General features: G+C 38.2%; 1 pseudogene; it reads left to right on the plus strand.

Annotated features, from left to right (window-relative positions):
- The first annotated feature begins 3,159 nt into the window (after positions 1-3,159).
- LOC105745818 (olfactory receptor 56B1-like) lies at positions 3,160-5,962 on the plus strand (annotated as a pseudogene).
- Positions 5,963-17,117: the final 11,155 nt, after the last annotated feature.

A 17,117-nucleotide genomic window follows, 5' to 3' on the forward strand; every position in this document is an offset into this window, starting at 1 on the left:
TAATGATGTGGTCCAATCAAAGCCCTAATCATAATTTAATCATGCCTAGGTACAGAACAGATTACAAACATAATCTAATATCTATTTTTGGAATTCATAACCATATTAAACTGCTTCTTATGTCATTTTCTCTTGAAGTTGTTTACTGATTACTCCAAGTCTCAGGAATCTTTATATATGCTTTTATGGCATTTTTCTGGAATTTTATATAATTCTAAGATTTTCTACTTTCTTTTTGCAATTAATCTTACCAAAAGGTGTCACCTTAGTAAGAAATCATTTATAACCCCCAGGGTGATTTTATGACTTTATTATTTACATATCTTATGTATCATACATATCTTAGAATGGTCTCCTACATTAATGGAGTGCAGGGCGACTCTTTCCTCTCGTGGGTTATAAGAGAACATTAATATAGACCACTAATGATTGTATGAACAATAAAGGGATTTTTAAAATCTCCCATGACTTTAATCTATGTTTCAGAGTTGTGAGTCTCTAGTACTCTGTATTATAAAAATAATTGTTTCTTTAATTTGGAACTTCCCTCCTGTTCTTTGTGTAAACATTCCTCTGAAATACTAACAGATAGTAGCTCTTTTATTTTTGTCTAGCTAACTATAACTAAATATCAAACCAACTGTGGCAGTTTGATATTATTTATGAATTCCAAAAGGAGATATAGATTATGTTTGTAAACTAGTCTTTTCCTCTGAGCATGATACTCTTTGATTGTATTAGAGTCAGCTGAGATGACTTTGTTTAAATTATTTTAAGATTAGGGCCTTGATTTGATCACATAATAAGGATGACTCAGTTTAGACCCCTGAATCTTCTTGGGCTCTCTATATAAGGTCATTCATCCAAGGATCACACTATGAAATGCATAAAGGAATAGGGAGAGCTCCACAGGCAAACAGGAGAGAACTTGTCAGCTTTGATCCTGTGGCCAGGTAAGAGAGATGAGCCATTCACCTGATAGTTTACAGCTGACTTTGTGAAGTGACAAGAACACGAGTCTAGAAAGAAATGAGTCCTCCAGCCTATTGCTGAGATCAGAAACTGGGCCCATGGAGCCTTAAGAGGAAAGAGGAAGGCTGAACACGTGAAGACATCACCCACCATTTTGCTTCAACACATGGCAGCAGAGTTTGGTGAGGAAGTAACTCTTATGGTAACTTGAGTTGGACTCTTTAAGGCCTTGTAACTGTAAGCTTCTACCCCAAATAAATACTCTTTATAAAAGCCAACAGATTTCTGGTACTTTGCATTACCACCCTGATGGCTGACTAATAAACCCTATATCTGCTCAACAAGGAAACAAAGACTTAAGAATTAAACAAACAGAACCCCAACTGTAAACACCAAGAACTCATCCCATTTTTACCGTCTTTCCTTCCTTTTAGTTAAACATCCCTGAAGTCATTCTTTCATTCATTTGTCCCTTTAATAGTCTCACATTTACTCTTTAATCCACCCCGGTATGACTTCGGCTTATCTACTCCAGAAATGAATGGTTTTCTTGGAAAAGTCATCTATATTCTGCATATATAAAATATTCTGAATATATAAAATAATAATAATTAAGTAAGTAAATAAATTTTAGCTTCATCTTATTTGAACCTCAGGAGACTTACAGAGGTAGTTCAAGATAAAGTCTTTGCTCCTTGGACTTCTGTGGAGCTGCCTACCTGATCTACTTATATTTATTCTAGCTACTTTTTATCTGGTCTCTGAGATCTTGTTTCTATGGCCTAATTCTCTATAAAATCTTTTAGTTTCCTCTTATTTTTTTAGAAAAATTTGCTTACAAGTCTAAGGCCCATGTTTCGTCAACAGATTCATCTAAAGTCATTTCCCAAATCCATCACACAAACATTTGGATTCTTTAAATACCGTTATTTCTTCAGGCAATCTTCCCTTGGCAAAAAGACTAGATTACTTTCCCCCACTCTAGGATCTCATAACTCCATGCATTTTCACTTTAAAGTACACATGCCAATTATAATTAAAAATTTGTTTGATTATTTATTTAGCATTTAGTATTTTACTCCTTTCTCATTAGAACATATTTTCCATGATAGCAGGAACCATGACTGTTTTATTTAACATTTCTTGCCCATCTCATTTTCTAAACACTTTAGAAGCTCAATATATACTTTTGAATATATAAATAATTTCCACTTTAAGAATATTTAAAGAAACATTTTAACCATCTATGTCTTGTACTTTAGAACAATTCAAATACTGTAAATAAAATTGTCCACATGATATAGACTCATCATCATTTCATAATGAAGACATTTTTTGGCTTATTTAAATTCTCGGGTGACTTCCAGAGGGATCATGTTTCTGAGTTAATCTCCATTCTCATCTTTTGAGATTTAACATCTTAGGAATTCAGATTACTCCGTGGGCCTCTCCCTCCTCATGTCTCCAAAGGAGGTCTACTATCCTTAGATCATTAAACTTCTTATTACTCATTAATTCCAGAAGCCCATAAATTCTGTGTCCTGTATCAGCTGACAACATGTCATCTCAAGTGTAAACCCCTCTCTCAGAAACCTCATGATAGGACTTCAGACTTTGAATTTCTGCTCATGACCACAGTAAGTACTGAAACCTTTGCATAGTCATGATCTAAATCACAGAGCATACAATGGCTCATTCTAAAATTTCCTTGTCTTGTTTTGGGAACATGTTGCAATGGGGACTGGCCACAAAAGGGCATTGATCTACAATTTGAAAATATCAGGATCATATACCGTTCCAGATATTACCTTACCCTTCAAAGAACTTACCAGTGGTTATTTAGTCTCTGCTGTCTTACCTTCAGTGTTAATATAATAACAGTTTTAAATAACAGAGCCTCATTTTATTTGTGGCTCACCACAAATTGTTAAGAAATATAAAAATTATTTTCCTTCTGTGCAATATAATAGTCTCTTTCACTTAACTGTTTCTCTAAATGTTAAGAGAATGACATTTAAAATAAAGTGGTGAAAAAGTCATAGATACAGGCTGTGTGTTTAATATGAGGATTTGTAATAATAAGTGATTGGCTGGAACACCTGGTCTTGTACAGTTAAATGACTTATGCACTTCCAAGTTCTTCAGAATGGAAGTGCTGTGCTGAACTTGTTCAGACCTCATATCTAAATGCCCAAGGTAAAACTAGCTTTACCTCCAAGGTTGTTTGTACCTGTTATACATTAAAATTTTCTATGGATAAATTTTATTTGTCTTGTCCTCAATTTACAACTGCCATTAAAGAAGGAAGATTTTATCTAGTATGAGTGAGTATATGTTTATACAAACATAAAGGCAGGAAGAAGTATCCAAAATTCAATGCATCTAGTTGTTAATAAGAATATATGTTTCTTGGTTGTATCACAGGATCATAGCGGATTATCCTTTCTTTCAGATTTATTCTTCTCTTTAAAACGATTTATACCAAGAATAAATCTACAATAAATATAAATTACTAACAACCTTAATTTTAAGATGCCTTTTTAACGTTAGTACCTATTTTCTAACTTGTTTTTTTTCTTCATAAACCTGCAATAGTTTTCACTATGGCAAACATTTTGAGAATGAAATGGCTTGCAAAATCAATAATTTTAATAGCAAGTATTATGTGCACCTGAAGTGTAGGATAAAAAGAGGTTTATACCAAGAAATGACACTTAGTGGGTGTGCATAATATTTGAGTGTCTTATATGCTATAAATGAGTCTGACCTTTATTTGAAGGAATGTTTTAAAGCAAGGGAATATGAGTTTTAGAAAGATGAAACAGCTACCAAAAAAGAAAGAAACATAGTGAAATAGGAGATAAGTGCAACCAGCCAACAAGGGAGGTATTTACATTTTGAATTTCTGTTTTGTTTGTTTAAAGTTTTGAATTCCATCAGAAGCAGTAGTACCATAGAGACAGAGTATATGACTTTTCCTCGAATTACTTCCACAGGCTAAATAAGTAATTCTTTGTGAATGGTGAGGAATGGGGACATCTGATTTTCTGGTTTAGGTTAGCCTGACTGAGTGGCTAATTTGCCCATTGTGCAGGATTAAAAAGTGCATGAAAAGCAACAAAATTTGGCAAAAGATAATGAGTTCAGTTTTGAACCTAATTCTCAGTCTCCCATGGCTGTTATTTCAAGTAATTCTTTTCTCTTACACCACCTTAAGCATCTTATTACTTGTACCAAAATGCTTTATTTACATGTTCTTTAAGTTCTCCAAGACTCAACCAGAAAAGGACATTACTTGCTATTTATGTCTTTTTTATATGACTCCCTTAATTTACAAGTTCAGCCAGGATAACTTAACTTCTTTTAAGCTATTCTTTTGTAACCTTCTGAGAAGTTCATATAAAGTGTAATAGTCAAGAAAAACTTCCTCTCTCCCGGTCTTAACAAGCTTTCTGTCTGCAATTCTTTCAAAGGCCGTGTTATCAAGGTATTAGAAACCTATATAAAACATTAATGGGCAGCTATATCAACTTGAAATCGTGTAGCTACAAAATATAATCTTTACTAATGTATCGTTTTTAAAACTCCAGCTATTATCAGTTAATAAAAATCTAAGCAAGCAAGATTGGGAACTATATGAAGGAATAAATCTGAAAGACAAACACGTAAACTTGATTACACAAAATGTTTCAAGAGATTGAAGAAAGGTTTTGTAAAAAAAGAACGAAAGAATTACGTTAATACAGAAGCCCTTAACCTGGGATAATTGAAGAGAGGACAAATAGAGATTAGAGGTCCATGACAAATTTTCTCTCTGGATGGTAAACATTGATGATAACTTTTAAGTTTGTCTTCTGCTGATAAAATCCTAGAATATTCTTATTATTTACCTAAAATTAAGATATGAGACATTGACTATTGAATTCATTCTGTTACAGCACCAAATGACATTATGTGGAGACAGTTGTAAAGTGGTGTTTACTTATTATTATGCCTGGAGAAACAAACATTGAAACTTTTTTTCCTTAGGAAAATACATCTGCATCTCTTGAAATCTCTAATAGCTCAAAATTCCAGGTTTCTTAGTTCATCCTGATGGGATTGCCAAGTATTCACAGATGGCAACACTGGATCTCCTTACCCTTTGCACTCCTCTACTTTTTAGAAATTGGTGCTAACACCCTCATCCTCACCACCATCTGCCAGGATTCTACTCTACAGTAACCCATGTACTATTTCTTAGGCAGACTCTCTGTGGTGGACATGGGCCTGGCCAGAACCATCATGCCCAAGATCCTGCCCATCCTCTGGTTTGATGCCAAGGTCATTAGTCTTTCTGAGCATTTTGCTCAGATTTATACAATTCATTGTTTTGTTGGAATGGAGTCTGGTATCTTCCTCTGAATGGCTTTTGATAGATATGTGGCCATATGCTACCCTCTTCACTACTCATTATCACCAATGCCTTAATCTTAAAAGCTACACTGTTTATGGTGTTTAGAAATGAATCGTTTGCCATTTCAGTGCCTGTGCTTGCAGCCCATTGGAATTATTGCTCCAAGAATGAGATTGAGCATTGTCTATGCTCTAACATTGGGGTCACATGCCTAGCTTGGGATGACAGCAGGCCAAACAGAATATGTCAACTACTTCTGGCTTGGCTTGTCATGGGAAGTGATCTAAGTCTTATATTGGTGTCATATATTTTGATACTGCGCTCTGGCCTTACACTGAACTCGACCATGCTGCATTGAATTTTCTGAGCACTTGTAGTTCCCACCTCCTAATCATCGTTTTTTTCTATACTGTCATTTTTGTGGTTATGATCACTCACCTGGCAGAGACTAAGGCTCCTTTGATTCCAGTTCTACTGAATGTGACACAAAACATCATTCCCCCTGCCCTAAACCCTATGGTCTATACATTTAGGACAAAAGCGCTTTGGGCAGGGTTCCAAAAGTTCCATTGTTTGGGCTTAAAAAACAAATAAAATATATAGATTTTTCCATGGACTTCAGTTTGTTTTAAAGTGGATAGTAAAACTTAAAGGAGGATGGAAGGGTAAGTTTCTTTGAGACCTTTTCACATTTTTAAAATAAATGATTATGAAATTATCTGAGGAAAAATCATCTCAGTATCTCCAAAATTAAAGATTATTCCAGACTGAACAAGTGGAATCATAATCCAGAATGAATGATTGATTTCTACCTCTTAATAGAAAAACAAATATAAAAAGACAAACATACATAAACATACATACTCACCAACAGAACACCAACCAAAGAACTAAGTGATTGAGATGCATATATCAGGTAATGCTTGTGCACTGATAGCTATAACTTGGTAGCCAAGAACTCAGTCTGCTGAAGCAGTATCACTCCTGTAATACGAAAGGCAGAGGCAGGTATGGAAAGCACTTCAGATGAGCAGAGTGTACACACACTAAAATAAAGGTCTAGGTAAAATACAGGAAGATGCCCCAATATGGACAAATGGAACACAAACAGTATAGGTAGCTAGAAGAATCAGCTTCTTCATTTGCCTTTTCAGATCCATTCTCTGTTTTGTCTTCTCTGATCTGTTGCCCAGAAATCTTACTCTCATATACTGAATAACCCGGGCTCCTTTGTCCTCTGGAATTAGTTTGAATTGAGCCAATAGGCGGCACAGGCAGGAGAAGAGAGTGCAAGAAGAGAGAGGGTTTGCACCTCCTTTGACCTCAAGATTCTGACTGGAAGCGTCCCATACAGCATTTGCTAGGAAGCTCCAACTCTTATAGCTACCCAATAATAACTTTTTTCCCTGTCCCAGTCAGGACAAGAAATTTGTGCATAAAATCATTCTGAGATTATCCAGGTGCCCCAAGAGACATTTCTTTTCCAACATCCATTTTTGTTTCCTTAACCCAACCTACAATTCATTAATAGTAAGTTCATTAAAATTATTTTCAGACAAATTTCTGTGTGCTTTTTTGTTTTCAAACTAGGATTCTGACTGATTCTCCAACTTTATCTATACTAGGGGTTTCTAACAAGCAGTCTGTAATGCAAATTTTGTCAGAGATCTCTATAATGTCCTTTACAGCAGTTATTTACAGGTTTGGGGTCTAATCCATGATCCAGCATTGCAGATGCTTGCCTTGTTTGTCTCTTTATTCTACTTTAATATATGACTTTTTCTCATATTTCTTTGACTTTGATTTTTTTTTAAGATTTACATGCCAGTTACTTTTTGAGTATCCCACAATTTGGGATTGTCTGGTGTTTCCTCATGATGAGTCTGATGGTCATTCATAAGCACCTATCATTTATCCCTTCTAGAAAGCCCAATGTGGGGGGCAGAAGCAAGATGGTCGCTGAGTGAACTTGCCTTGCGATTTCTCCTGGGAAGAAACGGCTGGGCGCGGCTGGAGGTTCTCCGAGGCGGGGCTTTTTCAGGATTTTTGCAGGGCAGGAAGTGCCTGGACATCGATTTGGTGGAAAGGTAACGGAGAGGATCGGTCTATAAGATATAATTTGGGTTCTATTGCCCGGAGGTGAGACCCGCACACGGGTTCCTCCATCTTGGGGGTGGGTGGGGCCGCAGTGCTGTGCAGCGGCTCAGCTTTTTGGTGGCTCTGCAGTGCTGGGGAGTTCACGAGTCCTGGGTGGGCTGTTAGCAGGTTGATGCGACGGGTCGCCTTTGCGGATCGATTTGGGGAGATAGACGGTGTTTTGTTGTGAAGCGGGGGAAAATTTTTGATGGCGGACACAAATAATAGCGCTTCCTCCTGAAGCCCCACCCCCACACCCCGGCTGCCGATCTGCAACCGAATTAGGCTGTAAGCAATAGAGGGACGTAATTGGGAAGTTGTCTCAGGGTGCGACGAGGGAGGGGAACACGTCTGGAAGCCGATTAGGGACTATTTTGCGAAGCTTGGGAATTCCGGTTTTGGAATCTGTTTTCGGAGTCACGGGCCAGGCTTCAGATCTGTGCCAGTAAAATGGCTGCAGTGTAAAGGCGCCCTCAAATGGTAGTGTTCTGGAAGCACAGCGTGGGAGCTGTCCAAAAGCTGAAGTGGCGATATACCCACATTAATGAGCCCTACTAAGTAAGTGAATTGCAGGGTTCAGACATAATATAGAGTTTGCGGATCTGACTTCCCCCATAGGGCTGGCACCCAGCTGTGGGGATCCCTGAGGGCTGTGTTATACTACGGGGCACCTAGGCTTCCTGTTGACCAGATTGGAGGTTGCCTGGTCTGAATCCCCTAAACTCTGGTGGCCCACATCCCAGAGAATCACACCTCTTGAGTCTTTAATATCTCAGACTTTCCACCCCTGAATCCATCACGCCCTGAGGTCCATCTGAGGTCCTTGAAAGCCTTAGCCTTCAACGTTGGCGTTTTTTCTTTATCGTTTCATTTTGTTTGTTTTTATTTTCATTTTGTCTTATTTTTTACTTTTTTTTTAATGTCCTGATTGCTAACACCGCATTATCCCCTAGTCTTTTCTCACAGCGTATCCCCCAAAGTCTTTTTTTTATTCAGTTATTTAGGGTTTTTTTTGTGGTTGTTGTTGTGTAGCTGGTGTTTTTAATTGTGGGTCGTGTATATCTGTTTTTTTTTTTCTTTCCCCTACCTGTTCCCCACCCTTTGCCCACCCCCTTTTCCTTTCTTCCTTTCTTCTCTTCCCCCACTTTTTTTAATTTTTATTCTTTATTTTTTTATTTGTTTTCTTTTTCTGTTTTCTCTCCCCCTCGTGTCCCTCATCTTCTACTTATTTTATTTTAACTCAGTTATACATTTTCTGAGGTTTTCTCATCCTCCACTGCCTCATTTCTATGTTAACTGATTTAGGCTACCTACACTATCCTCTTTCCCCTACATCTTGATATCTGCCATCATCTACTGTCTCTCCTATATTCCACCTCCCACCTCCATTTTTTTGATCCACGAAGTGTCTAAGTCTTAATTTCTAATACCTTTGTTTTGTTTTCTCTCTGTTATCCACTCTTAAAACTATTACCTTTCTTTTCTTTTTTTCCTCTCTCACGAAAACAATAGCTTTTTAGCTCATACCATATTCCTCCCATATTCAATCATCTAACTCATAATAGGTACTCTACCTACTGCTATAACTCTACACAATTTACATGAATCTAACCTCCATCCTCCCAGATCTCATATTCTTACTTTGTTAACATATATCACCAATACAACTTTACACTTTTCCCTTGCTTACACAATTGCCTTTCCCCAGCACTAATAGTTTCCTTTAAAGTGAACTTAACCAACAACAAGAAATTAGAATAAGAAGAAAAAAGTGACAAAGAGAAGATATAACACTTACGCAAAAACAACAGCTAATTAATCTCCAAGAGTACACAAAGAAGCTAAGGAACTGATTAAATCAGTCAAGATTAAATAATGACCAGAAAGCAACAAAAATCTACAAACCAAACCAGTAATCAGGAAAACATGGCTGAATCCAATCAACAAACCAAAAATCAGGAAGGGGAGCAGAACTTTGCACAAGCAATGACAGATCTCAGAACATTTGTCACCAACAAATTTGATGAAGTAATGAAAGAGGTTAACAACATGAAGACATCACTTGGAGGGGAAATTGCAGACATATGCAGAAAGATAACAGATATGATGGGAATGAACACCACAGTTCAAGAAATCAAAAATACACTTGCAGCAAATAGCAGCAGACTAGAAGAGGCAGAGCAGAGAATTAGTGATGTGGAAGACAGTACATCAGAAATCAAACAGATAGTAGAAGGGGTTGATAAAAAGATAGAAAAAATCCAGTTAGGACTTAGGGACCTGAATGACAATGCAAAACGCTCAAACATACGTATTATAGGCATTCCAGAAGGAGAAGAGAAGGGAAAGGGGTCAGAAGGAGTATTGCAGGAAATAATGGCTGAAAACTTCCCAAATCTACTGAAAGAGACAGATGTACATATCCAAGAAGCACAGCGCACTCCACTGGTCATAAACCCCAACAAGCCCACCCCAAGACATATACTTGTCAAATTATCCAATGCTCAAGACAAAGAGAAAATTCTAAAAGCAGCAAGAGAAAAGAGAACCATCACATACAAGGGAAGCTCCATTAGATTAAGTGCTGATTTCTCTTCTGAAACCATGGAGGCAAGAATGCAGTGGTATGATATAGTAAAGGTACTAAAGGAAAAAAGTTTCCAACCAAGAATACTCTATCCAGCTAAACTAGCATTCAAACATGATGGAGAGTTCAAAATATTCGCAGACAAACAGAAACTGAAAGAGTATACCAACAAGAAACCTCCACTTCAAGAAATTCTAACGGGAGTTCTGCAGGAAGAAAGGAAAAAACAGGACAGGCAAAGTTGGAGGAGAGTATAAGAGCAACAACAACAACAAAAAAAAAAAGAGAAGGGAAAAAAATACAAACAAAATATGACAAACACAAATCCAATCAAAATATGGCTAACACAAATAATTCCTTGAAAGTAATAACACTGAATGTCAACAGATTAAACTCACCTTTCAAAAGATTCAGACTGGGACATTGGATAAGGAAATATGACCCATCCGTATGCTGTCTACAAGAGACACATCTTAGACCCAGAGACGCATGGAGATTGAAAGTGAATGGCTGGAAAACAATCATACAAGCTAACAATAACCAAAAAAAGGCAGGAGTAGCTATATTAATATCAGACAAAATAGACTTTAAATGTGAAACAATTGTGAGAGACAAAGAAGGATACTACATTTTAGTGAAAGGGAAAATCTGTCAAGAAGATCGAACAATCATAAATATTTATGCTTCTAACAAGGGCGCCTCTAAATACGTGAGGCAAACGCTGGAAAAACTAAGTGAAACAATAGATGCATCTCCAATTGTAGTGGGGGATTTTAATACACCACTATCAACTCTGGACAGAACATCTCAAAAGAGAATCAGTAAAGAAACAAAACATTTGAACAGTATATTAGAGGAGCTGGATCTAATAGACATATATAGATCATTACACCCAAACACAGCAGGATATACATTTTTCTCAAACGCACATGGATCATTCTCCAAGATAGACCATATGCTAGGCCACAAAGAAAGGCTGAATGAATTCAGAAAGATTGAAATCATACAAAACAATATCTCTGACCACAGTGGAGTCAAGCTGGAAATTTGCAAGGGACAGAAGCCGAGGTTTCATACCACGATTTGGAAATTAAACAGCACACTCTTAGAAAAAGAGTGGGTCAAAGAGGAAATCTCAAAAGAAATCAATGACTACCTTGAAACAAATGATAATGAGAACACAACATACCAAAATTTATGGGATGCAGCAAAAGCAGTACTGAGAGGGAAATTTATAGCCATAAATTCATATATCAAAAAAGAAGAAAGAGCAAAAATTGAAGAACTAACTGCACATTGGAAGGAAGTAGAAAAACAACAACAAAGTAACCCAACAGGAAGAAGAAGGAAGGAAATAACAAAGATAAGAGCAGAACTAAATGAAATAGAAAATAAGAAAACACTTGAAAAGATAAACAAGACCAAGAGCTGGTTTTTTGAGAAGATCAACAATATTGACAAACCTTTAGCGAGACTAACAAAGAAAAAAAGAGAGAAGATGCAAATACACAAAATAAGAAATGAGAAAGGCAATATCACCACTGACCCCACAGAAATAAAGACTATCATAAGAGGATACTTTGAAAAACTATATTCCAACAAAAATGACAATTTAGAGGAAATGGGCAAATTCCTAGAAACACATAAGCAGCCCATATTGACAAAAGAAGGAATTGATGATCTTAACAAACCAATCATAAGCAGAGAGATAGAATCAGTTATTAAAAATCTCCTAACTAAGAAGAGCCCAGGGCCAGACGGCTTCACAGGTGAATTTTACAAAATATTCTGGAAAGAACTAACACCAATCCTGCTGAAACTATTCCAAAAATTTGAAACAGAAAGAACATTGCCGAACTCCTTCTATGATGCCAACATTACCCTACCCAAAGCCAAACAAAGACACCACAAGAAAGGGAAATTACAGACCAATTTCTCTAATGAACCTAGACGCAAAAATACTTAACAAAATACTTGCTAATCGTATTCAACAACACATTAAATGAATTATACACCACGACCAAGTGGGATTCATCCCAGGTATTCAAGGATGGTTCAACATAAGAAAATCAATCAACGTAATACACCATATAAACAGATTGAAGGAAAAAAATCACATGATTATATCTATAGATGCAGAAAAAGCATTTGACAAAATACAGCACACTTTCTTGATAAAAACACTCCAAAAGATTGGAATACAAGGAAATTTTTTGAACATGATAAAGAGTATATATGAAAAACCTAAAGCAAACATTGTTTACAATGGAGAAATCCTAGAATCCTTCCCTCTAAACTCAGGAACAAGACAAGGATGCCCATTGTCTCCACTCCTATTTAACATTGTCTTAGAAGTACTTGCTTGGGCACTGAGGCAAGAACCAGATATAAAAGGCATTCAAATTGGAAAGGAAGAAGTCAAAATTTCCTTATTTGCAGATGACATGATCCTATACATAGAAAACCCTGAGAGATCTACAACAAAGCTTCTAGAACTCATAAATGAGTTTAGTAAAGTCGCAGGTTATAAGATCAATGCGCAAAAATCAGTAGCATTTCTGTACACCAATAATGAGCAAGATCAGGAGGAAATCAAGAAACAAATACCATTCACAATAGTAAATTAAAAAATCAAATACTTAGGAATAAATTTAACTAAAGAGGTAAAAAACTTATACACAGAGAATTATACAAGACTGTTGAAGGAAATCAAAGAAGACCTAAATAAATGGAAATATATTCCTTGTTCATGGATAGGAAGACTGAATATTATTAAGTTGTCTATCCTACCAAAACTGATCTACACATTCAATGCAATCCCAATAAAAATCAACACAGCCTTCTTTAAGGAACTAGAAAAACTAACTATGAAATTTATTTGGAAAGGAAAGAGGCCCCGAATAGCCAAAGACATACTGAAAAAGAAAAACGAAATTGGAGGAATCACACTACCTGACTTCAAAACATACTACAAAGCTACGGTGGTGAAAACAGCATGGTATTGGCATAAGGAGAGACACACAGACCAATGGAATCGAATTGAAAGCTCTGATATAGAACCTCACATATATAGCCACATAATATTCGATAAAGTCACCAAACCCTCTCAACTGGGAGAGTGGCTATTCAACAAATGGTGTCTGGAGAACTGGATAGCCATATGTAGAAGAATGAAAGAGGATTACCATCTCACACCTTATACAAAGATCAACTCAAGATGGATCAAAGACCTAAATATAAGAGCCAAGACCATAAAAACCTTAGAAAGCAGTGTAGGGAAACATCTACAGGACCTTGTAATAGGAAATGGATTCATGAATATCACACCAAAAGCATGAGCAGCAAAATAACTAATAGATAAATGGAACTTCCTCAAAATTAAAGCCTTCTGCACCTCAAAGGAGTTTGTCAAGAAAGTGAAAAGGGAGCCCACACAGTGGGAGAAAATATTTGGCAACCATATATCTGATAAGAAACTTATAACTTGCATATATAAAGAACTCCTATATCTTGAAAATAAAAAGATAAACAACCCATTTAAAAAATGGGAAAAAGATTTAAACAGACACTTCTCCAAAGAAGAAATACAAATGGCTAAAAAGCACATAAACAATGCTCCAATCTCTAGCTATCAGGGAAATGCAAATCAAAACTACAATGAGATACCATCTTACTCCCATAAGATTGGCAGCTATGAAAAAAAAAACAGAAGAATACAAATGCTGGAGAGAATGTAAAGAAAGGGGAACACTCATCCACTGCTGGTGGGAATGCAGAAGGATCCAACCATTCTGGAAACAGTATGGCGGTTTCTCAAAAAAGTAGCCATAGATTTGCCATATGACCCAGCAATACCACTGCTGGGTATATACCCAGCAGAACTGAAAACAAGGACACAAAACGATATATGTACACCAATGTTCATAGCAGCATTGTTCACTATTGCCAAAAGTTGGAATCAACCCAAATGCCCATCAACAGATGAGTGGATCAATATAATGTGGTATATACACACAATGGAATACTACTCGGCTGTAAGAACAAATACACTACAAACACACGTGATAACATGGATGAATCTTGAGAACCTTATGTTGAGTGAAGCAACCCAGGCATTGAAGGACAAATACTACATGACCTCAATGATATGAAATAAACAAGCTGCCTCAGAGAGCAAGAGACTGAACGATAGGCTTACAGGAAATCGGGGGGTGGAGGAAGGATGTGAGCCTACATCTGCAGGGGTGGAACTTATGACGAGCTGGTGGTAAGTATGAACACAAAGAAGAGATAAAATGGGGGCAAGGGGTTGCCTTTGGGAGGGGTTTTGCGGGTTTGAGGGTGGCTGGGGATGGGCGGATGTGTAATATTGCCCAAAAGTGGGGGGAGGGAGGGGTAGCATACGAACGTAGGAGAGTGTCAGATATTGGTGGAGAGTAAAATGCTGAGAAAATCGTATCAAAATATAATTAAGAGCGTTACCTGTTTAGAATGCTCGGAGGGGATGGTCCGATGTGGGATGGGCTCCTGAGGAATGTCTGAATGCTCATTTTGCCAGAGTGGGTGGAACCATTGGGTAGAGACCCAAGTAGTGAGAGTGGGGGTGGACCCACATCCTGGGGAGGACTAATGCCATCAAATAGAGGGAACTGTATCTCTCGAGAGAAAGGGTGCCTCCCAGGGCATTGGGGCAGTTGAGTAAGTTAGGCCCTGAACACTATTCCAACTATCTCTAGACGTGGCTCCTCGGGAAACGGAGGTTGGCTGTCACTGTGGGCACCAAGGTGAATGGGAAAATGGATGTTAAATGTGTGGAACCAAGGTAAATGGGGGGGGTAAGAGAGGAGTTTCGCGAGAGTACACAAGGATGGATATAAAACATGTAATATTACACCATAACATATAGGAGACGACAGACTGATAATGTAAACCATAATGTAAAACATAGGATAACTAAAAAATTAGAAAACTGTGTATCCTAAAGTAAGCACCACAATGTAAGCACAGATGTCACCTTGTTTGAAAGCTATTGTCTCAGACTCTGTACATCACTGTAAGTAAATATGATGTAAATAGGGTGTAAGAGTATCGCTGTGGAAGGGAAACGGTTTTGTGGTGGATGTGTGGGAGTGCTATATATTATATATATGAATTGCTGTGGTCTAGGGCTCTTGTTAAGAGAAGTTCAATAATTAGGGGAAAAAAAAAAGATAGGATGTAGATTTTTTTCCAAGTCAACACGTATTCTATATCTAACCTTTAAACCCATCGCTATATGCCATTTTGCTAGTAAGGGATCCTGACATTGTATTGGGCTTCAATTTTCAGGAAGTTCTGGATCACAGAGTGGTTCAACAATGACAATGGAGGAATACTGGTATAGGATACTATTGACAGGTGATATATGGCTGACAGGGAGCTATACAGGACATATGTCCAGGGTGCATGGTAATGTTTGGTATACTCATAGTGGCAACAATTAAAAACTACAGGTGGGGGGGTACTGGGTTTCTGGCCGGTGGTGCTCTGTCGTGGTCCCTAGGGGAGCAGCGACAGTCTCCCAGGTGCAGCGGCAAGGACCGGGAAGGAAAGAGGGCCCAACACTGAGCCCCTGACGCTAATGACTATGCTTGTGAGCTGATATGCCTGAAATAAGAACAAGGCCTAGAGCAGCATTGTGCCTGGGAGTTTCCTCCTGACAGCCTTCATGTTGCTCAAATGTGGCCAGTCTCGAAGCCAAACTCAGCATGTAAATGCAATGCCTTCCCCCCAGCGTGGGACATGACACCTGGGGATGAGCCTCCCTGGCACCGAGGGATCACTATCAACTACCAACTGATGATGCAACTGGAGAATGACCTTGAATGGAAGGTTCAATGCAGATCAGCAGAATATCCCTGTCTACATAAAATAACATGACTTTAAAATGCTGTTTGACCTAATCTAAGGGGGAAATGGAAAGGAGAAATGAGTTTATATGGCTACGAGTCTCTAAAAAAGAGTCTGGAGGCTGTCATAAGGATTGCCCTTATGCACAACTGAGCAGAGTCTAAGAGACAGATAAAGTAGATACAACCCCCAGATATTGGTTCCTTTGAGGGCTAAAGAGGCCTATGGGTGCTATGGTCATGGCAAATGGGGTTAACTGCCATGTCAGATGGCCCTTCTTTGGAGCTGGTGTTTATGCGTGATGAATCTGGACTCAGATGGGATCTCTCTTCTTAAGACTTTCATGCTACTGTGCTGGAGTTGTAGTTGGTGTCGGGGTTTAAGATATATTTAGGGGATCTGAATCTCTGGACTGACAATGTGATAGCCAGGCCCTGAGCCTCAACAGACTCCAGCACCTACAATCTGATTTATTGGACTCACCTCACTCAGCTAAGATGGAGTTGAAGAAGGACAACCACCACACCACGGAGCCTAGAGTGCCTACAACTGAAAGTGAGAGGATTGCATCCAGTATCCATGAGGAATCTGAGCCTCCTCTTGACATAGAGGTGCAATGGACACAACCAATCCAATGTCCACAGAGAAAAGATGGCATTGGAGTGGGAAAAGTGGACATGGTGGCTAATGGGTATGGGGAATGGCAGGAAGAGACGAGATGTGGAGGTGTCTTAGGGACTTGGAGCTGCCCTGGATGGTGCTTCAGGGGCAATCACCGGACATTATAAATCCTCACAGGGCCCACTGGATGGAATGGGGGAGAGTATGGGCCATGATGTGGACCATTGACCATGAGGTGCAGAGGTGCCCAGAGACGTACTTACCAAATGCAATGGATGTGTCATGATGATGGGAATGAGTGTTGCTGGGGAGGGAGTGGTGGGGTGGGGGTGGTGGGGTTGAAGGGTCCTCATATATTTTTTTTAATGTAATATTTTTACAAAATCAATTTAAAAAATTAAAAAAAAAAAAGAAAGCACAATGTGGGTTACAGAGTTGACTGATAGTTCCTGTTTCCTGCATCTTTTAATATACCATGACACTCACACAATATTCACACTTCTTTTGGCCTCTTTG

The sequence above is a fragment of the Dasypus novemcinctus genome, chromosome 10 (genome assembly GCF_030445035.2).
Source record: "Dasypus novemcinctus isolate mDasNov1 chromosome 10, mDasNov1.1.hap2, whole genome shotgun sequence".
Lineage (NCBI taxonomy): Eukaryota > Metazoa > Chordata > Mammalia > Cingulata > Dasypodidae > Dasypus > Dasypus novemcinctus.